Here is a 26,273-nt window from a genome sequence, read left to right as displayed (position 1 = left end):
TCCATTGCTGGGTTTCCTGTTGGTTCCACTGCTGGTTGTTTTCCTTTTCCTGGGGGACTTTGGGCAAGTTGCTCCCCACTCTAGGGCTCTGTCCCCAGCAGTCAAATGGGGATTTCATACTTTCCCGCTATTAAAAAGTGTTGGGAGAATCCCCCAGCAAAAGCTGCTCTGACAGTGCTAAGCAGCATCTGACCATTCAAGGTCGGAGCGCACTGCCCAGGAGGAGTGTTTGGCTCTGGGGTTTCACTTCAGCCCAGTGTAGAGAGAGGGGCCCAGCCATGGAGTTTGTCTCAAGAAGACCAAGTCTCCAGTTTGTTAAGGACGTTTTGAATTTCAATCCTGTGCTCCAAAGTGATTGGTGTCAGTTGCAAATTTTAGAAGCATGTTCTCCACTGCATTTTCCTAATCATTCATGAAAATATTGAATAGTACCGGACTCCGGACTGATGCCTGCCAGACCCACTAGGTACACCCTCTCCATTGGACAGCCAAATCTGGAGAAGGGCTCCTGGAGTCTGGGCTTTCAACCAGCTCTGCACCCACATTACACTGACTGCAGCTGGACTGCATTTCCCTCGTTCGCTTGTGAGAATGTCCTACGGGACAGTGTCAAAAGCCGTAGTAACTGCAAGCTAGATCCCATCTACTGTTTACCCACCTCCACCAGGCCTGGAACCCTGCCAAAGAAGGAAAGAGGATTGGTTTGGAATGATTTGTTCTTGACAAATCCATGTTCACTAGTCCTAAGAATCAAACTATTCTGTAGGTGCTGCTGACAAACTGAGTGTTTAAGAATGTATTGCAGGATCTCTCCAGCAATGGCAGTGAGGCTAGCTAGTCTGTAAGTCTCAGGGGTCTCTTTGTTCCCCTTTTAGAGAAAGGTCCTGTCTTGTTCATGGATGGGAAGATGTTCTTTTTCAGGGATCTCAGACGAGAACTGGGGCACAGCACCTGGTTTGTCAAGGCCAGAAAAATGGAGGCAGGAACCTCTTCTCTCCTGCTGGCAAAGAACCCCAGGTACCTGAAAGACAGGGACTCACATCCCTGAATGGGCTTTCAAAAAGGCACTGGTTAAAGATTGGCCCTGACCATTTCTTGTTTCCACAGACTAGGCATTTTAGCAAACTTTAGAATTCCTTGGTGCTAAAGACTGTGAAACTCCCCTTTCTCTTTTACAGAGGGCTTTAACGCCCCTTATCTCACTCAGGCTCACAACTGACCAGAGTTCGAGAACTGTCCCTGTTCCCATTGGACAGATGGGAGGAGCCTGAGGTCCAGAGAAGGGAAGTGACCTACCCAAGCGCCTACACAATAAGCCGGTGGCAGAGCCAGAAAGAGAAGCCACCAGTCCCGACTCCTGTTCTAACAGACAATAAACCCCCTCAGAGGCAGGGGTAGAGCCCAGGAATCGAGATGGTGGAGAAATTTCATTGAATCCATTTCTGTCTGAAAATCCCATTCAGGATAATCCGTTTTTTTTTCTCAAAATCATAAAGAGTGTGATGAAAGTTCTTTGCAAAAATATTGTATTGCAAAACAAAAGCATCTCCTGTTTGTCAGAGTGTGTTAAATTGTCTACTCGCACACAAAGAGGAGACACTTAGATCTCAAACATTAGATAAGATGCTTCAGTCTGAGCTAAGTCGTTGCTGCTCTTAACAATTTCAAAATAAAAAAATGCAAATAAAATAGACTATTTCAGCTATTCTACTACGTGTTAATCTGCTCTGAGTAAACGTGATAGGACACCTCATATTATGCCCTACTCCTAGTGACACTCTCCAATGGATCCCCATCCTCCACCCACCGTCAGGTAGGTGCGAGCGGATCATTATTATTTCTACTTGAAAGAGGGAGAAGCTAAGGCTGAGAAAGGAGAATTGACTTGTCTTAGGTCACACAGCCAGTCAGAGGCAGAGTTGGGAATAGGACCCAAGAGCCCTGATTTTCAAGCTACCCATTGGATCTTGAATTTCAGACACTGAATGACCTGAATAAAGTGCTCTCAGATGAGCTCCAGACCAACAACAGTGACAGTAACTATTCAGCAAGTATTTGAGGAGAACTGCAATGTTAGAGAGAATCATGAACTGCTCAGAGACAACTAATGCAGAGAAGCGGCAAAATTCATGAAACATAGAACTGGTTTTGACTTATAAAGAGAAAAACAAGGATCTGAGTCTCCTCCCTGTCAATAACCCCCTGCTCAGCCAATCCAGCTAGAAACTGAGGAGGGGAGGCTGAGGGATCTCACCAGAGAGTCCAAAGGATGGCCCAGGTCACCGGTGGGTATCACTTCCCGAGCACTAGTTCAGCCTCACATTTTTGGGTAGACCTCCCACAGTGAGAACTGCAGAGCACTGCCCTGCAAAAAACTAAAAAAACCACACACACACTCTCTCTCCCCCTCCCTCCTGGTGTTGGGAGGGGAACAGGTAAAAGGACAAAGGAAGCAAGAGAAGAGAAAGAGGGAGGGAGGGATGGAGGAAAAGGTGAAACAAAAAGGACAAACCCTAATGTCCCCAGTGATTCTAAGGGACAAAATCCCAGGTGCAGAATAAAATTCTGCCACCTTAAGCTCTTGTTTTCCATGCCTCAAATTCACCTGTCACCAGATGGATCAGACTGAACAGGTTTCAAACCTCCAGGAGGCTCTTACCTTCTAAACAGGGACGGCTGTTTTCTAGTAAAATCACTAAAAGGGAAGGAGAAAACTCGAAAGAGGTTCCTCCTGACGCTCACGTCCGTGAACCCGAATACTCTCTCAGTCCTCAAAGAGAGACCTGGCGAAGGAGACTTACTGAAGCAAAGCCACAGGGGTCTCTGAGGTTTTCCTGTCCTGCCTCCATAGGGCATTGCAAGGGCACCGAATTGCCATATTTTGGGACCACTCCCCTTTCTCCTTCACAGAGGGCTTTAACGCCCCTTATCTCACTCAGGCTCACGACCGCCCAGAGCTCAAGAATTGTCCCTCTTCCCATTGGACAGATGGGGAGGAGCCTGAGGTACAGGGAAGGGAAATGTCCTGTCACCAGATAGATCAGATTGAACAGGTTTCAAACCTCTAGGAGCCTCTTGCCTTCTAAACAGGGATGGCTGTTTTCTAGTAAAATCACTAAAAGGGAAGGAGAAAACTTGAAAGAGGTTTCTCCTGGCGCTCATGTCCGTGAACACGAATACTCTGTCAGTCCTCGAGGAGAGACCTGGAGAAGGAGACTTGCTGAAGCAAAGCCACAGGGGTCTCTGAGGTTTCCCTGGCCCCTCGCCCCTGTCCTGCCTGGCTGATGTCAGCATCTCTCTGTGAGGTCAAAACCCCCCATCACGTTGGACCAATAGTCTGAGGTCCTGCAAAAGGCCTTTGTGATGTCACTGCCACACCCCTCCCTTGATGTGCCAATATCCTGCCCCTGGTCAGGCCCTTTGGAGGTTTGAGCTACTCCCTGTGGACACCCCACTCAAAGAGTGTTCGTTCTAGGCAGCAAGCTGGCTAGACAGGAAAACATCAGACGCTGCTCCCAATGCTACACTCAGTTTTTCAGAAATTAGTTGACTTTATGGCCAAAAGAGACCAGTTGAGCATCTAATCAGACCCCCTGCATATCACAGGCCTCCTGCATGACACAATAGCTACTTTTGGGGGAAAGGCATCTAGTCTTCATTGAATGACATCACGGGATGGAGAATCCACCACTTTCCTTGGTAGCTTGTTCCTGTGGTGAATCATCCTCGCTGTTGACTATTTGGGGCTTAGTTGTAACATGAATTTGTCTCTTTTCACCTTCCAATCATTGGGTCTTGTTATGTCTTTCTCTGCTCCATTCAAGAGCCCTTTAATACCCAATCTTTTCTCTCCATTAAGGCACTTCAACACTTCAGTGAAGTCACCTTTCAATCTTCTTTTGATAAGCTAAACTGGTGGCACTCTTTCAATAGCTTACTAGAAGGTATTTTTCTCCAGCCCTCAGAACATTTTGGTGGCTTTTTGCTGCCCCAGCTCCAATTTCACAGTATCTTTTTCAAATGAGGACACCAAAACTGGAGGCAGTATTCCAATATCAGTCTCATTGATCTCGTGTCACCTCCTGTGATGTTATTGACATAATCTGTAACTTTATAGATCACCATTGTGACCACGGTTCTGTATTTGCAACCTATATGATTGAAAGGTTGTCGTGAAAGGGGTCTATGGAAAGGTTCTGATTGGCTGATTATAATTATGCTATCTCTAAATGTGTATCAATTTTGTAGTTGAAGTTATGAATATTGGCTCTATGCTGTCTGTATTCAAACTTGTGCTATGCTTCCGAGGAACACCCCAGCCAGACAAGTTGGTGTCAGTTCTGCCTAGCCTGCTTGATGGCCCATTATGGACCATCAGCTCTACAATCAACCCATTGAGAGAAGGCAGATACGTCTTGTGGCTCAGCAAGGTATGCAGGGACCTGCCTATGGACAAAACTCAAAGGTTTTTCTATGCCACGTGCTGGATAGAGTGTCCTTGGGACAAAGAAAGCAAAGACCACATGGCAAGAGACTGTAAAAGGCTGATGCCTCGTCTCCATCTTGTCTTCAATCCTGTTTTGTACCTCTGAAGGGATTTTGCTACAAACTGAAGCTCTGTACAAAGGACTGAATGACCCATCCCAGCTGTGGATGGACTCCAGAGACTTGATTTGAACCTGCAGTTTATTCCTTCACTGCTACAAGCCTGAACCAAGAACTTTGCCATTACTGTATGTGAAGGGTTAAAGTTCATGTGCATTTTATATAACAACCTGGTCTATGGATTGTGCCAGCTCTTTTCCAGACCCAAAGTCCAGAGTATAATCAAGGGACCAGAAGCCTAGCAAATAGTGACCAGCTAAAAGAAAGCTGGGATAAACAGAAAGCCTTGCTTGCTGAGATAGGCTTGGTCAGCAATTTGCCAGGTGTTGGAGCTAAGAACTAAATCATTGTGTCTTATTCAGAGCTGCAGATTGAACAAAGAATCCCTGTTCCTATTGCGTAAGTCTCTTCTGTAGGGAGACGTTCTTCCCAGAGATCCAACCTTGAGTTTATGAAAAGTTGGCAGATGTCAGTATAAGATATGGCATCCTTCCACCTCCCTTCCCAGGGACCAACGCCTTGCCTTAAGACACACAGAAAACAATCTTTATTGCCATATACTTTCACTGTTTCTTTGCTTTAATCCCTAGGAATGTACCTGGAGGACAAAGGAGTTGCTCCTTTCCTATGGACCTCAAATCAGAATTCAGCATAGATATTTTATACTAATAACATTTTATCAAAGTATTCATGAAATGTTAACTTGCTAACTTGAGACCATGGGTGGAGACATTATGTAACCTGTTAACCTTTGGCTACTGTACTTATCATGTCTTGCAGCAAAACCTATCCCAGAGTTTGGAACTCCCTACCCCGTCACTTTCCCCCACCCATGGAAAATCTATATATTCTATTGTAATCAATTTAGAGTGTCTCTGAGCCTAATAAGCAAGATGACACTCTGCCAGTGCTGTGTGTAATAAACTCCTATTCTTGCCCTCTACACGGTGGAGATTTATGTCCTTCACAGACACCTGCTGAATAAAGAGGAGATTCAGCATCCAGCTTGGCTGAATGTGTCTTCTCTCCCCACAGCTTGGTGATCTTCTGAGGAAATGGAGAAGACTGCCTTTGCCTAGCTGTACATTGCTTGCAAAAGAAACAAGTCTTTTTGGTGGCAAGTGTTGAAAGGAGCCATTAGACAAATGTGGAGACAGGAAAAATGTCCTCCAACTCAACTGGCATCTGTGGATGCTGACGTCACAACACAAAGTGCTAAACAGTATATAAGCACAGGCTGGTGTCAGAAGAGTCTCTACCAAAGCCTTTTCCACCAGCAGGGGCCTCTCTGTGTGCAGAACTCCTGGTAGTGTGATGGCTGCAGGCAGTGGAGAACTCTATTTTGGCATCTCTTTGTCAGTGAACATGTACAGAGGCTGTTTAAAGGTCTCTAGATAGTGATCTTTGGGAAGAGCTGGCTGAAGTGTCTTCCTAGTAACCAGGAGATCCTGGCTTGGCCTGCCAGTTCTTCCTTGCAAGTCTTGAGGGAAATGGGGAATGTCTGTAGTTTGGAATTTGCAGGTGTTGTCCTGGACCACCAAAGGGAACAGTTGCAAGTACTTTCTCAAGGCAGGCACTTTGGCTTAGCTGGCTAAAGCACCTGTCTAGTAAACAGGAGATCCTGGGTTCAACTCCCAGTGGTGCCTTGTTGTACGGCTTTTGTCTCCTCTGCTCACATTTTCCTGTGTCTTTCTAGGAAACAGAAGAGACCTCCCTTGGTATCCAAGTCATTGTTTGCTAAGGAAAAGGCTTCTTTGGAGAGAAACGTTGGAAAGAATCAAATCACAAGCCTGGAGTTGATGAAAAGGCTGCTGTGACTGGCATTGGCATGGTGGTTGCTTTGACTGCAATTGCTGCAACATAAAAGCCTGCACCACACGTCCTTGTGATTCACTGGGGATGTCCACACACAGATGTCATGTCGTCTTCCTTTTGATTGTCACTGATGAAAAATGGAGCAGCTGAGAGAAAAGTCCCAGAGGCACTTGCCAGGTAAAGTGGAGGTTAGAAATGCAGAACCCAGTGGTGGTGCCTTGCCAAATGTGTCCACTCCTCCCACTTTTTGGTCAATCTTTTGAGGAAGCAGAGAAGACTGCCTCTGCCTTGCAATGCAAATGCTTGTAAAAGAAACCGGTCATTTTTTCTGAGAAGTGTTGGAAGAAGGCACCTAAGAAACGTGGAGACAAGGAAAAGGTCATCGTAACTCAACTTGCATCCATGGCTCTTGAGGCCACAACGCAGAGCACTGAGCACTGTACGACCACAGCTGGGGACAGAAGGGTCTTTTTCAAAGGCATTTTCCACTAGCAGGGTCCTCTCTGTGCACAGAATTCCTGATAGTTTGATGTCTGCAGGCACTGGAGATCACTATTTTGGCATCTCTCTCTCTCTCTCAGTGAGCACCCGCTGTGGTTGTTGAAAGTCTGTGATGGGATCTCCGGGATGCAACCTGAACAGTGGGACCCCTGAGCCCTTTGTCCCACCACCTGACTCCCTCTCACACATGTGATGCTGAGACAAGCTGTGAATCTCTGGCAGATATTGCACTTACACAGACATCCGTAGGTAGGGACACAGCCAACTGAATTACATGAATGCTTCTGCAGCCACTCATAACACTAATGATAGAGAGTTGCCGCCCCACAGCTCTGCAGCCTTGCACCCCTGGATCATACCATCTTGCCTTAATCAGAAGCCTGATCAGTGTGAGTTTATTACGCAGGGTCCACCCCTCCCTCACTGTGAATAGTACATGAACCAGCCTTGTAATGGAGCTGAGATTTCCTAAGAACTTCAAGCAAAATACACCAGTTTAAGTAGAGCATAAAACAGATTTATTAACTACAGACAGATGGAGTTTTAAGGATTATAAGTGGTAGGAATAAAAGATCAAAGTAAGTTACCATGGAAATTAAAGATAAATTCAAAATCTAAACTTTACACCTTATTACACTAGGCTGTATGCACACAGGAAGGCTTAATGCTCGAGCTGCTGCACATGCTGGGCAGGCTTAAGGCCGGGCTCCCATGGCAGGAGAGAAGAAGAAGACTCGGCCCCTGGAGGGACAGGCTGGGGCTTCCTGGATCCCATTTGCTCACAGCCAGCGCCCTGCCCCCACTCCCAAGTCATCCATGGTGCCCCCAGGTCGGCCAGAATGGAGCAGCGGTTTTCACTGCACTACGTCCACTTATGGCTTACAGGCAACTCCCAGACTCACCACAGCCCACCATCTCGGCCAGAAAGGAGCCCACTCAGCCTCACCATTGCTGCTTTTCCTTCCTCCCAAAACCCCGCTTCTCCTGGGCTGCAAGGACCCATCCCTGGGATGCCAACAGGCAGCCACAGGGGTCTGTCTCCCAGCAGCCAACCGCACCTCCATGGGTTCAGCCCTCAGAAGGGCAGGTGGGGGTTTCCTGGATCCCAGTTGCTCACAGCCAGCCCAGCCTCCACCTCTAAAAACATCAGTCACGCTCCCAGGTTGGCTATAAAGGAGCCGCCATTCTCCACTTGGACTCAGCTTTGCTTGTTTTCCTTTCACCCAGAACCCCCCTTCTTCTCCTGGGTTGCAAGTGGCCACCCCTGGGAAGCCAAGAGGCAGGCACAGGATTCTGCCTCCCAGCAGCCAACCACACCTCCCCAGGCTTTGCAGAATGAAGGGTGGTGCTCTACTAACCCCACTTAGCCGCACAGCTTCTTCCCTGCCTTCCTCAGCTCAACTTTCCTCTATTGCCCCATTCCTGCCTCACTTCCTCCTTTGGCCAGTCACACAAAGGAGCCCAGCAGGAAGTGAGAGCCTCTATAGGCCAACCTCCAACAGCAGAGGTGGCCAAGCCACAAGACTGCAAATGGTGACTGGCCTAACTACTCTAGGTTCTCCAGCCTGACACCAAGGTGCTTTCTCCACTGCTGTCAGCATCCTCTGTCATGCAGGGGTTGGAGTTATCCCAGGGACAGGCCAATAGGAGGAGTGGCCTTTCTGAACAACAAGGGGATCTGGGAAAAGGAAGCCAGCATGTTTCTGTCTGGTTTTGAATCACGGACCTTTTGCATTTTAGGCAAACGTGATAACCACTACACTACAGAAACTGCACCCACTTAGCTGTTGCTCACTCTGGCACAGACCGATGGACAAATCTAGAGAATGTGGTGGTAGCCCCTCGATAGGTCAGCTGGCAGGGCAGAGGACTGGAGCCAGCACTCAGGAAGTCATCCTTACCTCGCCCATGTGATTCCAGCTTCAGGGAGAGCTTCTTTTTCTTCTCCTTGCTGACAAAGAGCAAGAGAAGAATGAAAGGTCAGGTGGGCCAACTCGGTGCAGAAGCCCATGCTGTCTTTTCCAGCTGCATAGCCTGAAATGAGGGACTCGTGGCAGTTAAAGGAACTGCTGCACTCTCAGAAAACATCCCGCCCGTGCATAAAGGAGGTTAGAAGAGCCTGTTAGTCTAGCACACTCCCAACTGAACTGTTTCAGCAGCTGCTAGGTTTCTTTTTGGCCTGTTACTTTTCTGTCTGGGATGTTGTTGTCAGCTGTGGCACAGAAAAAGGACGTCATTGCGAGCTGCCCATGAAGATAAGATTAACTTTTGCCTTCCTTGCTCGGCTTTACTTGCTTCCTCACCCTATTCCTGCCTTAGTTCCTGTGTTACCTGAAGGCAACGGGGGCCCAGCAGTACGAAGAGGAAGTTAGACAGCTAGACCCTGGTGGCAAAAGTTCTACCACCGCTTGCCACCCCACTCTCTTCTCCCAGCTTCACATATTGACCACCAGGGACTTGGTGCCCAGCAGCGCAACGGAAGGCAATGGACAGAGCCACCCTCGCCTTGAAGCTCTGGATCATTAAACCGTATCTTCAGTCGCTGATGGCCAATGAGAGACCAACAGCGCTTGCTATTTTAGCACTTGAAAATGCCATTGGTCAGTCATTGGATCTCTTTAATGCTGTTACATAACAAATGAAAATAGAATCTCAGTGTGACATTCTGTACCTTTGGGGGAGTGTGATGTAACCCCCATATTCCTCATTTTCATATAATCGTGATCTTATATACAGAGCATACCTTGTAAGGCATCAGGGGAAAGGATATGATCTGCTGAAAGTCATTTCTCTGCCCATAGATGTTTACCATTCATGCATATGAAGTTATGAGAATTGTGCAGTGTGGTTGTCACTATGCTGTAAGGTGGGGGAGTCAGCCAAATATTAGCTCCCCAGTGACAACAGCAAGGAAAGTAACCAACACCCGGACAGGGTGTCAAACAACCCATCAACAGCCATTGTTCAGCAAGGGAGCTACAGTGCAATCACTTACCTGCAAGAGGACACCCCAGGGGAATTGCTCAGACTTGCTTGGAGAGACGCAGTGATGCTCACCTGACTCTAAAGGGGGAGCAAAGCCAAGAGGGAAGAAAGGACATGATCAAAGCAGAGACATTTGCCATGCTTTGTCTCTCTCGTCCACCTACATCTACAGACACCGCCACACCAAGCAACTGAAGCGCTGACGAAAGGGGAGAGCCTGGCTGAAAAGCCACCAGCCGGCCTGTGGTGAGAAGCATCTAAGTTTGTAAGGGCATTGAAAGGGTTAAGATCAGCTTAGAGTGCATTTTGCTTTTATTTCACAAAAACAACGAGGAGTCCGGTGATACCTTAAGAACTAACAGATTTATTTGGACACAAGCATTCGTGGGTAAAAAGCCCTCTTCTTCAGATGCATGGAGTGAAAATTGCAGATAGAGGCATAAATATATATTGGAACATGATGTAAAGGGAGTTACCATACAAGGGGAGAACCAGTGTTGAAGGCTAATTCAGTCAGGGTGGATGTGGCTCTCTCCCAGTAATTGACAGGGAGGTGTCAATACCAAGAGAGGGAAAATTGCTTTTGTAGTGAGCCAGTCACCCCCAGTCCCTCTTCAAGCTCAAATTAATGGTGTTAAGTTTGCAGATCAGTTGTAACTCTGCAATTTCTCTTTGAAGTCTGTTTTTGAAGTTTTTTGAATGGCTTCTTTTAAATGGCTACTTTGAATGGCTACGTTTAATTGTGTTATTGAATATGAACATGTAAATGTGTTATGGAAGTCCCATGTGGTCTAGTGGTTAGGATTCTTGGCTTTCACCCAGGCAACCTGGGTTCAATTTCCCACACAGGAACAATACAGAGCTTCTTCTTGGAGGGGAGGCAGGAAACAAAAAGAATGGGAAGGGATCCTGTCAGCAGCAGAGCTGGATAGAGTTGGGAGCAGTACTGGATTTGACATAGTGCTAGGCCCAAGCTCTGAAGGGACCTGTAACAGTAACTTCCTCCCCTCTGCAGAAAGGGAGCCTCAGAGCAGCCTGGATTCAGTAGGGGAGCTGAGACCTCACAGGGCCCTGGGAGCTGTAGTTCCTTGGCCAGCTCCCTGCCTTGGAGCAGAGAAGGAACATTTCCCAGCATTCCCTTGGCTGCTATCAAGAGAAAAGGGAGGGGGGAAGCTGTGAGACTCCATGCGCTGCAGCTTGCTGTGGCTGGGGGGCTGGCTGCTAGAAGCGGGTGCCACCTGTGAATAGGGAAGAGGTGTGACCAAGGAGTAGAAGGCTTTGGCCCAGGTAGCACCCTCAGAAGACTTCCCCAGACAGGCTTAGAGATGCTGGTGTGACCACGCCTGGCAGCCCCCAAAGATGGAACTGGGTGGACTAACTGGACAGGGCCCCTCTCTATCTGAAGCTGGGCAAGGGAGGTATGTGGATCCCACCAGAAGGTAAAATGGTAAGGAAGGAAGGGGAGGCTCTATTGGACCTGGACAGCTTCAGATACAGGACAGGAGGATTTCCACTTCTGAGCCATGAAAATAGAAATGGACTTTTCCTTTCCAGATGTATCTAATATTCATAAAGGGAATCTAGCCCCTGCCTTCCAGATCTGAACACCTCAAAATCAGGAGTACTCAAGCTCAATTTGGGCAGCCGTTACTTCATTTCTCCCAAATCAAATATGCTGATCCACTGTCATTTACTGTAGAAAAAGTAGGAGAAAATTGAGCAACAAACATTGGGGTCTTCCCAGTGCTAACGAGGGCTGGAATTGCTATTTTCAACAGCCATTACACTTTTTTTTTAGTTTTGTTTGTTTAAAAGGAAGACAGTGATATTGCACTGGCAAATTCCCCATAGAAACAAAGAATGGAACAAAAGAATAATAAAGGCACCTCAACTTTCCTCATTTATGTAGGACAGTCTTATTAGATGGATCCAGACATCTTCCAATCACAGAAGCTGAAAATTGTTCCACTTTACTGCAGTTCTGTAACCATGCAGGAACCTAGAGGAGGAAAGTGCCTAACTCCAGAGTCTGCAGCTGCCTAGGGCCAGTGCTGAGGATTTAGAGTCCCTAGTGCTGCCCTTGCAAGGTTCAAGCATGCTCAGCCTTGGCATTGCCTCCGCTCCTGCGGCTAGTAGCTGCAGCTGTCTAAGGCTGGCCTCTGGCAGTTGCCCCATGGCTGTAGCTAGAGAAGCTACAAGTGGCTCTATGACTCCTGGGGCCATTAAGCTAGAGCACCTAAAGACACTGGAGTTAACCTCAAGGAACAGAGGTCACCAGTAGGAAAGGAATGTCGGGGGAGCAGGGAAGGCGGGAGCAGGTCAGGCTTGCAGAGGGAGCTTCCAGCTGGTTGGGAGCATGTCCAAAGTAGAAAGGAAACAAGTATGGGGAGAGGTGGTGGTGACCAGGTAGCAGACTAGCATGTAGATGGGAGCAGAGGGAGAGACGCTGGTGTCTTCAGATTCCCAAGGGCTAAGTCCTCACTTAGGGGAAATGGTGTTTGCAGCTGGCTTGCTCACATGGCAGGATGGGGGCTGAGGGAGGGATCTGTCAGAACTGATCAGGTGTCTGCTGGCTTTAGGACTTTGAGCTGAGACTAGGACCACATGCAGTGACTGGTGACATGGGGGGGTACTGGAGACATGGCTAGAGAAGGTCTGAATGAGGAAAGAGATAAATCTGTGGGGAGTTTCCTTGGTCACTATGAAAGTTCTGCTCACTGTGGACACTGGTTAACCCACATGGGTGTACAGCTCAATAAGAAAACCCGCGGGCTGAGGGAGCTGTGTATGGCAATGCATATAGTCATGAAGAGGTGTGTGATCAAAATGAAAAATGTCTCTGAGGTTCAGTACCGGGTATACGAAGGCACCAATGGCACTGCCCCACCAGGGCCACACTCAGAGCCCACAGTGACTACACTGGGGCCCACAAATATGTTTGGTGCCAGGGCCAACAAAAGGTTAATCCAGCCCTGACTGACCGAGCACTATTTCAGCCTCACTTTTTTGGGTGGAACTCCCACAGTGAGAGCTGCAGAGCACTCCCCCGCAACACACACACACATACTCGTCCTGGTGTTGGGAGGGGAACAGGAGAAAGGACAAAAGGAGAGATGAAGAGAATGGAGGGAGGGACAGGTGGATGGAGGAAAAGGTGAAACAAAAAGGACAAACCCTAATGTCCCCATGATTCTAAGGGACAAAATCCCAAGTGCGGAATAAAATTCTGCCTCCTTAAGCTCGTGTTTTCCATGCCTAGAATTCAACTGTCACCAGATGGATCGTACTGAACAGGGTTCAAACCTCCAGGAGGCTCTTACCTTCTAAACAGGGACGACTGTTTTCTAGTAAAATCACGAAAAGGGAAGGAGAAAACTGGAAAGAGGTTCCTCCTGGCGCTCACGTCTGTGAACCTGAATACTCTCTCAGTCCTCAAAGACAGACTTGGAGAAGGAGACTTACTGAAGCAAAGCCACAGGGATCTCTGAGGTTTCCCTGGCCCCTGACTGATGTCAGGATCTCTCTGTGAGGTCACCACCTGCTCACCAATAGTCTTTGACCAATAGTGTGAGGTCCTGCAAAAGGCCTTTGTGATGTCGCTGCCACACCCCTCCCTTGCTGTGCTAATGTCCTGCCCCTGGCCAGGCACTTTGGAGCTTTGAGCTACTCCCTGTGGATCACCTCACTCAAGGAGCTTTTCTATAGAGCATCCTCAGATGTCTGAGCACACGAGTGCCATGGCAATGAACTGACACACATGGCACCAAGATGAGATCATTAGTAGACTAACCTATAGGAGAAGGACACCCCAGCATTAGTAGGGGAGAAATCCCTACTGAACATGCATTACACCTAGCAGCCCCTGCGTGGGGTTGGGCGGGGGCTGCAGAGGGGGGAGACCTGGGAAAGGGATGGATGGAAAATGTCTGTGCAGCCGGGACATGGCCGGGGGGCGAGGGGAGAAGAGCAGGTGACCCCCGAGGAGCGGGGAGAAAAAGGGGGGGCTGAGATCCCCTCGGAATTACCACTGCCCCCTCCGTGGGAACCCCCCTCCTCTCCTGTCCTGCCCCCTTTCTCCCTAGAGAGCAACAAGCAACATCCAGGGTGACCCCTCCTTCCCTCAAACCCCTGAGAAGTTCCCTGTTCCCCTCCCCCCATTGTGCCCCATTTTCTCTCCCCTTTGCCAATGGCCAGTTCAGATCTCAGGTTTGGGGTGTTTCCCCCCATTTTCACCTGCAGTGATTTGTCCTTGTGTAGGTGGGAAATGGTTCCCCCGAGTGATTTCTGAACTGGGCAAAGGGTTAATGGGCAGAGGTTGGGGGGTGCCTGAGATACAGGGAAACCTCTGGGCTGGGCTGGGGGGGGCACTCTCTGCTGGCAACAGGGCGTGGGAAGGGCCAGGATGGGGAGGGGGGAGCAAGTGTCCCCCATAGAGAGGGTCCAGCCCCAGGCTGCTACCAGTAGCACATTCCTATCCTGGCTGGGGGGTGGGGCTTTCTCCAGCTGGGACCTGCCCCCTAGGCAGCCCCAGGCTCTGACCGCACCAGCCCCGCCTGGAGCCCCCAGTGAGTGAGAGACCCCGGAGGGGGAGGGATCACTGGGCCCTGACAGGAAAGTGACTCTCTCCCCTCAGATCTTGGTGTTTTCCTCTCATGTTATCAAATATGCAGTTTGTGACACAATTTCTTTGCAAACCTTCAAGATTCAAATAAAGTAACCTAAACATTTGCCCCACTTCTCTCTAGTTGTCTATTTCTAATTGAATATGCCCTGAGATTTTCCTGTCTCTAATTATAAAATACTAAGAAAATCTCAGATTTACACCTTTTCTCAGATTATTGAATACAAAATGTTTGCAAATGTTGCCCATTTCCTCTTTATTCATTTATCAAGTATTCATGTGAAACACTCAGATTTTACCTCCTATCAACAACTGATATAAAATCCCTCTGATTTTCCACTTTCCTCTCTATAATTTGCAAAATGGATCCAAAATCTCTGATTTCCACCCTTTGTCTTTCATTTCTGAACACTGATCTGAAAGCTCAGGTTTTCCCTCTGTGTCATTATCAAATGTCAATTAACAATCCTCTCGAGTTTTGTGCTGTTCCTTGTTTCTAAATCCCAAAAACTTCTTCCTTCGGGGGAACCTGTTGCCCTGAGTCGCTCTCCATTCTGGATGTTGCAGGGGATTAAATTTCCCAGTGATTGTCTTTCCCCTCTCCTTTGAGAATCATATGTTCCCTCTTTTAGCTCTGTTAGATATTTGCCAAAGAAAGAGACCAGCCTAATATTTAATACACATGAAAGCCAGAGGCCTCCCCCTGTTTGGGGATCAGCGGTTCGCAGCTGGTAGTGGGAGAGTTGGCTGGCCCCTTTTCTTTTCTCCAGCTGGCACAGGATGAGGGGGTCACACTGAGTGCAGCATGTCTTGAGAAGTATCCCAAACCACAAGACAAATGGTCTCTGTGAAGGGTTGCTTCCCACAGTGCTAAGATGTAGCCACCTCTGGCAGGATCCATGGTGGCTACTATTTGCTAGTGACAGGCCACGGAAATTTCTTACCTATTTTGCCCCTCCATGCCAGGCCTGCACAACATACGGCCCGCGGGCCACGTGCGGCCCGTGAAGTCTCACTGTGCGTCCCGCAGCCGGGAATCAAAGGGCTCTGGGCTGCCCGTAGCCGCGGGGAATCCAGAGCCCTTTAAAGTTCAGCTGCGGCCAGGATTCAAAAGGTTCTGAGCTGCCCGCAGCCGCAGGGAGCCCAGAGCTCTTTAAATCTCAGCCTCGGCCAGGATTTATAGGGCTCTGGGCAGGCGGGCGGGGAGCTCAGAGCTCTTTAAATCCCAGCCACCATGGCCGGCTTTAGGCCAATTCAACCAATTCCCCTGAATCGGCCTCGCTCCTAAGAGGACCCCGCACCCAAGCCCCAGTACCAGCAAAAGCCAGTGCGCTGTACCAGGGTGGCCCAGCTTCCCCAGGGGGCAATTTAAAAGGCCTGGAGCTCCCAGCAGGGGCTGGAACCCAGGCCCTTTAAATTGCCACTAGAGCCCTGCTGCTGGAGCCCTGGGGTATGGCTGCGGGGCTCTGGGGGCTATTTAAAAAGTCCAGGACTCCCATTGCTTCTACCTTCCCGGCCCTTTAAATAGCCACTGGAGCCCCGCCGCTTCCCCAGGGTTCCCGCGGCTATTTACAGAGCTGGGGCAGTGGAAGCAGGGGCGCCCCGGGCCCTTGAAATAGCCTCCCAAGCCCCAGGCTGCTGCTGCTACCCTAGTGGGAGGGGGGGGAGGAGGAGGAGGAGGGGGCACTCACCATAGAGGATGGGCTGTACTCCCTGTACCTGCACCCCCTGCCCTGCCTGCAGCCAGCCCGTCCCCAGCCAGCCCCTGCTGCACCCCCTGCCCGCACCAGCCCCGCACCTCCTGCCCTGCTTGCACCAGTTCCTGCCTGCAGCCTGCCCATCTCCAGCCAGCCCTGCACCCCCTGCCTTGCCTTCAGCCCTGCACCAACCCGTCTCCAGCCAGCCCTGCACCCCCTTCCCTGTCTCCAGCCAGCCCTTGCCACACTGCCTGCCCTGCCCGCACCAGCCCTGCACCCCCTGCCCTGTCTCCAGCCAACCCCGTACCCCCTGCCTTGCCTTCAGCCCTGCACCAACCCGTCTCCAGCCAACCCCTGCCGCACCTCGCTGCCTGAAGCCAGCCAGTCCCGCACTCCTTTGTCTCCAGCCCTGCCAACCCATGCCGCACCCTCCCTGTGGCCCTGCCTGAAGCCAGCCAGCCCACCCCACACCTCCTGTCTCCAGCCTGCCCCACACCCCTTGCCCAGCCTGCAGCCAGACCCTACCTCTCACATCCTCCCCCTCCCCCACCTCCAGCCAGCCCCATGTTCACTGGTGCCCTGCAGTTCCGAGGGAAGTAACCCTGCACACCTGCTTCAATGAGATGGGCAGGGAGCAGCTGGGACCCACACATGTGCACCCTATCACACCCTAAGCGAGTGGCAGAGCTCATTTCTAGTTCAGACCCATCTTTTTAAAAAAGAACTTTAGGTAGGGTTAACATACATCTGTACTTTCCCGGACATGTCAGGCTTTTTGGTTCTTAAATCGCCATCCGGGAGGAAAATACGGACGTATGGTAACCCTACTGGTACAAAAAATACATACTGTGGCAGAACTTTTTATAGGGAACCGGTTGTTAAGAACTGAAAGGCTTTTTTTTCCCCAATCATCCCTGCGGGGCCCCGCCAAAAATGTTCAAATTGGGCCCCGCACTTCCTAAAGCCGGCCTGCCAGCCACGGCCGGGATTCAAAGGGCTCTGGGCTGCTCGCAGAGATTCCCGGCCGCAGCTGAGGTTTAAAGGTCTCAGGGCTCCCCACTGCCACGGGCAGCCCAGAGCCCTTTGAATCCCGGCAGCGGCTGAGATTTAAAGGGCTCAGGGATCCCTGTGGCTGCAGGCAGCCCAGAGCCCTTTGAATCCCGGCGGCAGCTCCAGCAGATGGAGTGGGGCTGGGATTTAAAGGGCTCAGGCTCCCCTCAGCAGCAGGAGCTCTGGGACCTTTAAATCCCTGCCCCAGCCCTGCAAAGCTCCGGGTTCCCCCAGTCGTCAGAGCCCCAGGCCCTTTAATTTGACCCTGAGGGCTCCCAGCCACCTCTTCGGCTGGGAGTCCCTGGTTGATTTAACATCAAGTAACACCTCCCCACCACCAACCTTCCTTTTTGACCCACAGCTGTTTTGGTGGGGCGGCGCTGGGGAAGGAGGGTTTGTTTCTGCAGGGCTGGGCGGGGTGTTTCCGCCAGGCTGGGAGGTCCTGAGTGGGGGGTGTTTCCACAGGGCCGGGGGGGTTCGGTCCTCAGCTGTTTTCTTTGGAGTATTGTGGCCCTCGCTGTTGTACTCAAAGTACTGTACAGGAACTTTTCAGGGGGATTAAGGCAAAATGCCACATTTATTAGTAATACAGGTATCAATTAATACCCTATGACATGCACATGAGATATATATCACAGTCATGCATTCACGCACACACACAGACATAAACACACTCCGTCTTGCTGTTGTTATCAACTAGTTGCTCCCCTTAACTGCACTGGCCAGGTGAGTTAGATGGGGGAGGGGTGGAGCCGGGCTTCTACCGATCCAAATCGATGGTCCGATGGTGACAAGACGAGATCCGGGGTCCTTCTGCAAGGCACCTCGCATTTATAGCAGCTTCCCTCTTATGCAAATCTAGACCAGATTCAAAATCTGGGTCTGCGTCCGTTGGTCTTTCTGCTGCTTTTCTCTGGGTGTTGTCCCAATGCTGCTCAAAGAGGGTGTTTTCTAAAGAAGGTGCTTGCTTCTAATCCCTGAGGCCATCAATATGTCTGCTCTTCTTTATTGGGCCCACTTGACAAGTTGTATTGTCCTTTGCTCTGGCTCCCATTCCCTCTTCAACTGTTGTAGCTGTCTGGAGGTGGGTGTCTTCCAAGCCTCACTCATTCACACCTCATTCAGTCAATAGAGCAAATGATTACAGAGTGCGGGGGAAGATCTTATTCTACTTCTAGCAAAAAGGCACATGTTTTCTTTTACTTTAACTATACTATCCTTAGGGGCTATAACATTTGATACAAAGTTTTCTACCAATTTTCTATATAGGGATCTAATACAAAGTTGTATGAAAATAGAGAGGCACAATGCCAAGTCATATGAATTACAAAATAACATCATGCCGGATGCAATGTCATAAAGATACTTAATACAGAAAGATACTTAATACAAAATAACACAATGCAACGTTATAAAGATTTATAGAGATAGTTAATACAGAGATTTCTCTACATCACCGCTTTACGAGTTGTGCAGGCCTGCTGATGGCATTCGCGGGGCTTCTCGCTTGTGTGGATTCTCTGATGCCGAATAAGGTGAGAGCTGTGATTGAAGGTTTTCCCGCACTCACTGCATTCATAGGACCCCTCCTGTGTGTGGATTCTCTGATGCCGAATGTGTGAGCTGTGACTGAAAGTTTTCCCGCACTCAGTGCATTCATAGGGCCTCTCCCCTGTGTGGATTCTCTGATGCCAAACAAGGTTTGAGCTGTGATTGAAGGTTTTCCCACACTCACTGCATTCGTAGGATCTCTCCCCTGTGTGTGGATTCTCTTATGCCCAATAAGGTGAGAGCTGCGATTGAAGGTTTTCCCGCACTCACTGCGTTCACAGGGCCTCTACCCTGTGTGGATTCTCTGATGTTGAGAAAGGCCTGATCTGTAAGTGAAGTTTTTCCCACACTCAGCACATGTATTTTTTTGCTTTTCCCTGCAGATTTCCTGCTGTATTCTGGTTTCCTTAAGGCCCTTCTGAGTTCCCTGACAGGAAATAAATTTATCCATTTTCTCCCCTGGCTGGTTTCCCTGCTCTTTTTCTGGTCTGTGCTGAACCTCACACGTCATTGCATCACCTGCTGTGATAGAGACAGAAACCTCAAACAGGGATGGAAAGGGGAAGGCCAAACCAAAGCAAGTGCTGGAGAGAGGTCAAATAAAAATCAGGAACTCAGCTCCCCCCAACAGGAGAGAGGAGGGGATCAATTCAGCCTTCACATCCCATCCAACTTCACAGGGGGAAGGGAGAAAGCTACTGCCCGGTGTCTGCTAGCATCTATAGGAAGCCTTGAGCTATATTTACCCTGCGGATGCGACCCCTGCTACGGACAATAATGAACTGAGAGACTTCCCAAGAGCTTTGTAGGGCATCCTAGATGTTTCCTTCAGGCACTTACAGATTCTGAGTTGGTTTAATGTTTCCTCATCTGTGCGGGGAGATCTCAGGATCTCTCTTTCCTCTGAACCCTGGAGCTCTGGGACCCAATGCTCTTCCCCTTGTTCCAGCTGGGAGATCACATCACGTTGGAAAACCAGAAACTCTGCTCAGATGAAAGAAAACAAAGGAGTTCAGTTGATTTCATACAATTTGATCATCAAAAACATTCTATTAATTTATCTTCAGTGCTTAGTGTGACCTGGTGTGCCTGGGGCAGTCCTCACTGAAAATGCCAAGGTCAGAGCAGGCTGAAAAAGGGAGAGCAGATGCTCCTCAAACTGGTGGTTAACACTGAAGTTAAACTCACTGACCAGTCACAAACTGTGCTTCTGATCCCACACACTGGTTAACGAGACTCTGAAAAAAGAAATCACACGGCCCCCTCTGACTCCTAATCAGCAACTAGGTCCCGTACAGTGAGAGGTTATTTAAAAACTCTGCTCACTGTGATACAGCATGGCCAGAGGGCAGCAGGAGAGTGATCCTAATTGGATCCAGGAAGTGGGTGGGTAGGTTAGCCACATTACCCAGGTTTGGATCTCATCCAAAATACCATGCTGCCAGCCAATCCTTTAGCAGTTAAACTAAATGTTTAGAAGAAAGAACAAATGAAAGAATGAAGTTAAATTCCATCCTTCCAGACAATTCTTTAGCATCTAAACTAAAGGTTTAAAAGAAAGACAGACAGAAAGAAGTTAAATGGAAAAGCAGTCAGATACATTCCAAAATGGATATATCAGGTTCTTAGCAGTATTGGTGAGTTGCTGGCTTGAAAGTCTGTCTGGAACGCATCCACAGCTTGGATGGGTCATTCAGTCCTTTGTTCCAGGGTTCAGTTTGTAGAGAAGTTGCTCCAGAGGTAGGAAGGGGGATTGAAGACAAGATGGAGATGATGCAGCTGCGCTTTATATTCCTTTTGCCATGTGGCTTGTACTTCCTGTGTCCCAAACACAAGCTTCACAGCACATGGCATGGAAAAGCTTTGGAGGTTTCATTACACAGGCAAACCCTGGCATGTCTTGCTGACTCAATAGGTGTATCCCCTTGGTCCATGGGTTCATTGTACAGCTGATGACCCTCAATGGGCCATCAAACACGCTAGGCAATGTTGATGCCAATATGTCTGGGGGTGTCACCCAGAAAAACTGCACAAATCTGTATTTCCAGACATACCCTACATATCTGTAACTCACAATACAAAGGTGATAGAAACATAGAAACAAAATTATCATACTTGGCAAATCATAACATTTTCACTAACACTTTACATGGCATACCTAGCATGATTCATTGCAATTTTATCAGATTATATTATTTTATTATTAATACCAAAGTGTCCCACAATTTCATGCAGTCTCACACTTGCTAAACTAGTGAATTCCCAGGACCAGTTCCCCAGGTCCTTGAAGATGCCAAACATTGTGCTTATGAGGGATTGAAATACCCACATATCTGCTGGGAACACACACACAGACACTGTGTCAGTCTATACCCCGTGTTCACTCTTCTAGAAAATTATGATCAATTTTGTACCCAGTATGGCTTGTGAGGTATCATTAGAAAACGCATAAGCTACTGAATATTATCCTCCTGTTAAAATGTGTAGTAACACTGTATGTAAAATGGTGAGATTTTACAGTATGATATTACTGAAAAAGTTACAGTTCTGGGGAACACCCACAGACCAGTTCCTCAGAGACAGCAAGGCAAACAGCTGGTCAAAAAGCCATTCTCCTGCAGGGGGAAGGTGTGAAGACATTAAGGGCTGGTCTACACTACGGGGGGGAAATCGATCTTAGATACGCAAATTCAGTTACATGAATAATGTAGCTGAAGGTCGAATATCTAAGATCGGATTACTCACCCATCCTCACCGCGCGGGATCAATGTCCGCGGCTCCCCCCTGTCAAATCAGCAACTCCGTTGGGGTTGGTGTTGTTCTGGAATCGATATAAGCGTGCTCGGGGATCGATATATCGCGTCTAGATGAGACGCGATATATCGATCCCCGAGCAATCGATTTTAACCCACCGGTACGGTGGGTAGTCTAGATGTAGCCTTACATTCCATCACAGGCACCTATTGAGGCTGTTGTGGAAAACGACCACAGGATTAATATTTGAATCAGCTCAGCCTGAGGCTCTTTTCTTGGTTACAAGCACGCAGGGGTGACAGCTATTGGAATACTGTCCCCGAGCTAAAAATCACACAAGCCTTTTACAACTTAAAACCACAAACAATGACACATACGTTGCACATTAACTTCCTTATTTGGAATATATTGCAAAATATGATGCAGGTCAAAAGCAAGCTAAACAATCAGTTTTCCATATTTGGCCTTTCCTGTTATTTTTATTACACCTGGTGATATGGGAGCAAGACTCTCCATGTCTCAAGAAATGTCACTACCAACCTAGGCCATTTTCACATGCTAGGGTACAATCTAGATCAGTGAGGAGTTGTGTCATCTGTACTCCTGGGTGAGATTCAGTGTTCTGCTGCTGGAGCTCCCCTGTCTGGATACTCCCAGCCAGCGTTCAAGGACGCACTGAGTGTCTGTATGATAAGTAACCCTGGACTGGCAGCTCTGACTCCAGCCGCCTGCTTGTTACACCCCAAGCACATTCTGGTTTGGGTAGAGAAGGCTCAGGGTTTGAGAGAAGGCTGGGGGTAGGAAGCTTCTGTTCATTATGCTGGACCTAACTCTCAGTTTTACTTGAGTAAAGAGGAGATATTTGACATTGTGTGATGCTGCTCCTGTGCTCTGTTCCCAAAGTGTTCTGCAGCAGAGGAGGGTCTCCGGTAGTATGTGTGTCACTGGCCTATTGGGGTGATGCTGAAACAGGACAGGGTACAGATGGCATTGTGGGGGTGGCATGAACCTTCACTCTTCATTTCCCCTTCCAAGAACAGAAGGGACAGGAATCCTTACCCAGCAAGACCACCGTCTCATAGTTCCCCTGTATGACATCTCTCTAGAGGGCTCTCTGAGTGGGGTCAAGCAGAGTCCCCTCTTCCCTGGAGAAATACACAGCCACCTCCTCGAAGGTCACCGGCCCCTGAAAGAGCAGGAGTCCAATATTCAGTACCTGCTGACCCACTCACAACCCCACCATTCACGGAACAGCAGCACCAGGGAAATGGAAGTTCCGGGAGGCACATGTTAACAGAGTCCCACCCCACCTTGCTTACAGCAGCCAGGAGGCATCAGAGGGTAGAAAGAGAGAACCTTTGTGTCTCTCAGCTGACAGACAGAAGCAGGGTCTTCACATTTATCACATAGCTACTAGCCAGAGCTTAACATAGGAGATGGGGCTGTCTCTGGACCCTGATAGTGGCTCCCTAGTAGGAATCCCAGCACTCTCCAAATAAAATATATGGAAGAAAGGGGAAGTCAATCGTAAAGAATAGAAGTTAAAAGGTCAGAATTGTAGTGCCCATTAACAAAGGTTTAGAGAAAATAGAGCCTATCAAACTAACGGGATATCCTTATTGGATGAGATCAAAAGTTTGCTTGCAGCTAATAGTATTCATGTAATATACCTAAACTTCCGTAAGGGACATGACTTGATCACCACAATATTTTTACTAAAAAAACTAGAATGATACAAAATAAACACGGCATACATTAGATAGATTAAAAACTCTGATAGTAAATGGGGAACCATGGTCGAGTGGATTTCTTTCTAGCAGGTTCCTGCAGGGATTGGTTCTTGGCCCTGTGCTATTTAACATTCTTATCCATGACTTAGAAGAGAGTACAAAATCATCACTGATAAAGTTTACAGTTGCCACAAAGATTGGGGTTGGTGGTAATTAATGAAATGCTAGTAGATACAGGCTCCATCACTGAGAGTCTGGGAAGTTGTCCCAGCCCTGGCTGGAGGGTTATTTCCTGTTCCACAAGAGGGGAAGTTCCATCCCAACTCCTGTGCCTTGAAATTAGGACCTGACACTACACCCCCATATTCATCATAGTGGTATGATTATAATATGATTAGGACATAATTATGATCTATTTTGTACAAGATGCATCATGTGTGGTGTCACTGGAAAAGTTCTGATTTGCTGAATATGATTATCCTATTTGTGTGCACATATCATGTTCGTATCTGAAGTTATGGATATTGACTCTGCATCTGTATTTCAAATGTGCTTACTCTGGGTAACACCCACAACGAGCCTTTCAGGTACAACAATGAAGAAGCCAGACAGTGCTGATGGCTCAACAAAGACAATGGACTGTGGAAGAGCTTAGCCTTCCTGTGAATGTTTCAGCCAGCCTATGAGTCATGGCTACTATGACTCAGCAGGGTCTGTGACCAGACCACATGACACTAAACTCCATTTTAGTACCTGTATTTTTCCACAAACTGGACTAGGAACTGAGTTTGGAACAAAAGGTTCCCACCATATGGAAAAGCTACATAAGGTGGGGTGTGACATCATCTCTTGGCCTCATTCCCCACACAAGAGAACTCCTGGAAACACCTGAGAAACAAAAATGGATGTGGAGGAAGTGCTGCTTCCAGGATCAAGAGATTTCTAGCTTGTGTATGGAAACTTGGGGGACTGCTTGTACCATCAGTCAGGGTGAGAAATTGCTAATTCAAATTCTATCCATCTAGTATGTTAGGCTTAGCCTGAATTTTGGTTATTTGCTAAATAATCTGCTTTGATCTGTTTGTTATCACTTATAATCACTTAATCTATCTTTCTGCAGTTAATAAACTTGTTTGATGCTTTATCTTAACCAGCGTATTTTGAGTGAAGTGTCTGGGGAAAATCTCAGCTTGTTGTGCACATCTGTCCCATATTGAGGGGAAGGGGAACTATATTAATGAGCTTGCATTATAGAGATCCCCGTGCACTATAAGATGGTATAATTCTGGATTTATACTACAGCAAGTGTGCAAGGTTGGGGAGTGGGAAATTGGCTCTTGTCTTCTATCTGTCCTTGAGTGGCTTAGGTAACGCACTCAGGTAGCTTACTTGGCTGCATGGCGCCACCTGCTGTTGTGTTGGGTGATAACAGGCCCTGGAGAGGCTGGCGAAATCTCCAGCCCAGCGTGAGGGTTAGAGGACACAGCAGTTCCCAGAAGCTCCACAAACTGCCTCCTGGGGGTGACAACCCATCACGCCCTACACTACACAAGTCTCAACAGGTTTGTCACATGCTGTCCCCTCCTTTTCTCCACCCGAGATATTTCCTGCTTCCCACCACCTCTAGCAATTCCCACCCTCTTATGCATTTACTGCTCCTCAACCTCCAAGCAGAGCCCGCCACCCTGATAATCTCTTACCTGAGCCAGCTCCATTGCAGCCATTTCCTTGCCCCTGGGAGGACGAGATGATCTGCAGCGAAACATGGATATTATTCTCTGGCCTGCCGGGGTGAAAAGGGCAAGGTGTGAGAATTGAGACTAGGCTTTTGTCCATTCCACAAGCCGATTCCCCCCAGCTTTTCCCCTGCTAATGCACATTCTAGGTTCTGGCACACTGTGAAGCACAGAGTGACCTTATTCCAGTACAGGCCTAGCCCCCTCACACCAGGGTGTAACCCTCTGACACATGGGGAAACCCTCCCAGTAACAGTCTCTCTCTTACACATATCAAGTTTGCGGACAACACCAAGCTGAGAGGGGTTGTAAGTGCTTTGGAGGATTGGATTAAAATTCAAAATGATCTGGACAAACGGGAGAAATGATCTGAAGTAAATAGGATCAAATTCAGCAGAGACAAGTGGAAAGTACTCCACGTTGGAAGGAACAATCAGAGGCCAGAGAAGAGCAGAAACAAAGGAGTCACTTTGGGGGATTCTCCCTGTCATTGTCCCCAAGGCAGCTGTCTCAGGTTTACAAAGGTGTTTCATGTTCCAGCCTTTATACAGTCTCTCCTGGGAGTGCCCCTTTCATGGACTGGGCCTACTTTTAGTTTTTGGTAGTTAACAATCTTGGTTTATTGTTCATCTAACCAGTATGTGTGGATTGAAGTGTGTTGGAAACACTGTTTGGGATAACAAGCTGGTGCATGTCATTTTCCGCTGATGAAATGACAGACTTCATATGACCTTGGGTCGTTCAGTAGCGTGCTGGACAGTGCAAGATGCACATTTCTGGGGGAAAGTTGGGCACTTGAGAATTTGCTGGTTTTCTGCTGAGGTGTAGTTCATGAGTGGCTGTGTAGCAGCACTCAATACTGTGTAGCTGGGAGCGAGTTACATGCTGGAGACTGTGTGTTAATTGGCCAAGAGGGGCTGTTCTCGCGGGAAAACAGTGGAAAAGGCACCCCAGGCTGGAGGACTGAGGGGACAGCTATTTAACAGTCCAGACTGTACTCTGGGTAACGTCACAGACACTCATTATGACAGAGCCTCTTACAACTCAGAGAAAGTAAATCCATGTCCCAGAAATCGAAGACTCCAGACAGAGGGCAAGTGTCCCTGGCACTGCTTCTTGCTGACAGAGAGGTTCAGAGACAGTGCGAGAATCCTGGGGAAGCTGGGAACAGGAAGCATGGGCTTGCGGGGTTCAGTGGAGAAACGGAACAGGAAGGGCAGGGATATTA

General features: G+C 48.4%; 1 protein-coding gene and 1 non-coding gene across 2 annotated transcripts in view; one reads left to right on the top strand and one right to left on the bottom strand.

Annotated features, from left to right (window-relative positions):
• Positions 1-26,273, bottom strand: part of LOC127031107 (zinc finger protein 707-like) — a 769,794-nt gene that overhangs the window by 741,985 nt on the left and 1,536 nt on the right. The gene's annotated exons all lie outside the window — the stretch shown is intronic.
• On the top strand, positions 6,178-6,251 carry TRNAT-AGU (transfer RNA threonine (anticodon AGU)). Its single transcript has one exon. It is a non-coding gene; the product is annotated as a tRNA-Thr (tRNA).

Source organism: Gopherus flavomarginatus, chromosome 11, assembly GCF_025201925.1.
Source record: "Gopherus flavomarginatus isolate rGopFla2 chromosome 11, rGopFla2.mat.asm, whole genome shotgun sequence".
Lineage (NCBI taxonomy): Eukaryota > Metazoa > Chordata > Testudines > Testudinidae > Gopherus > Gopherus flavomarginatus.
This window is presented reverse-complemented; position numbering and strand designations above follow the sequence as displayed.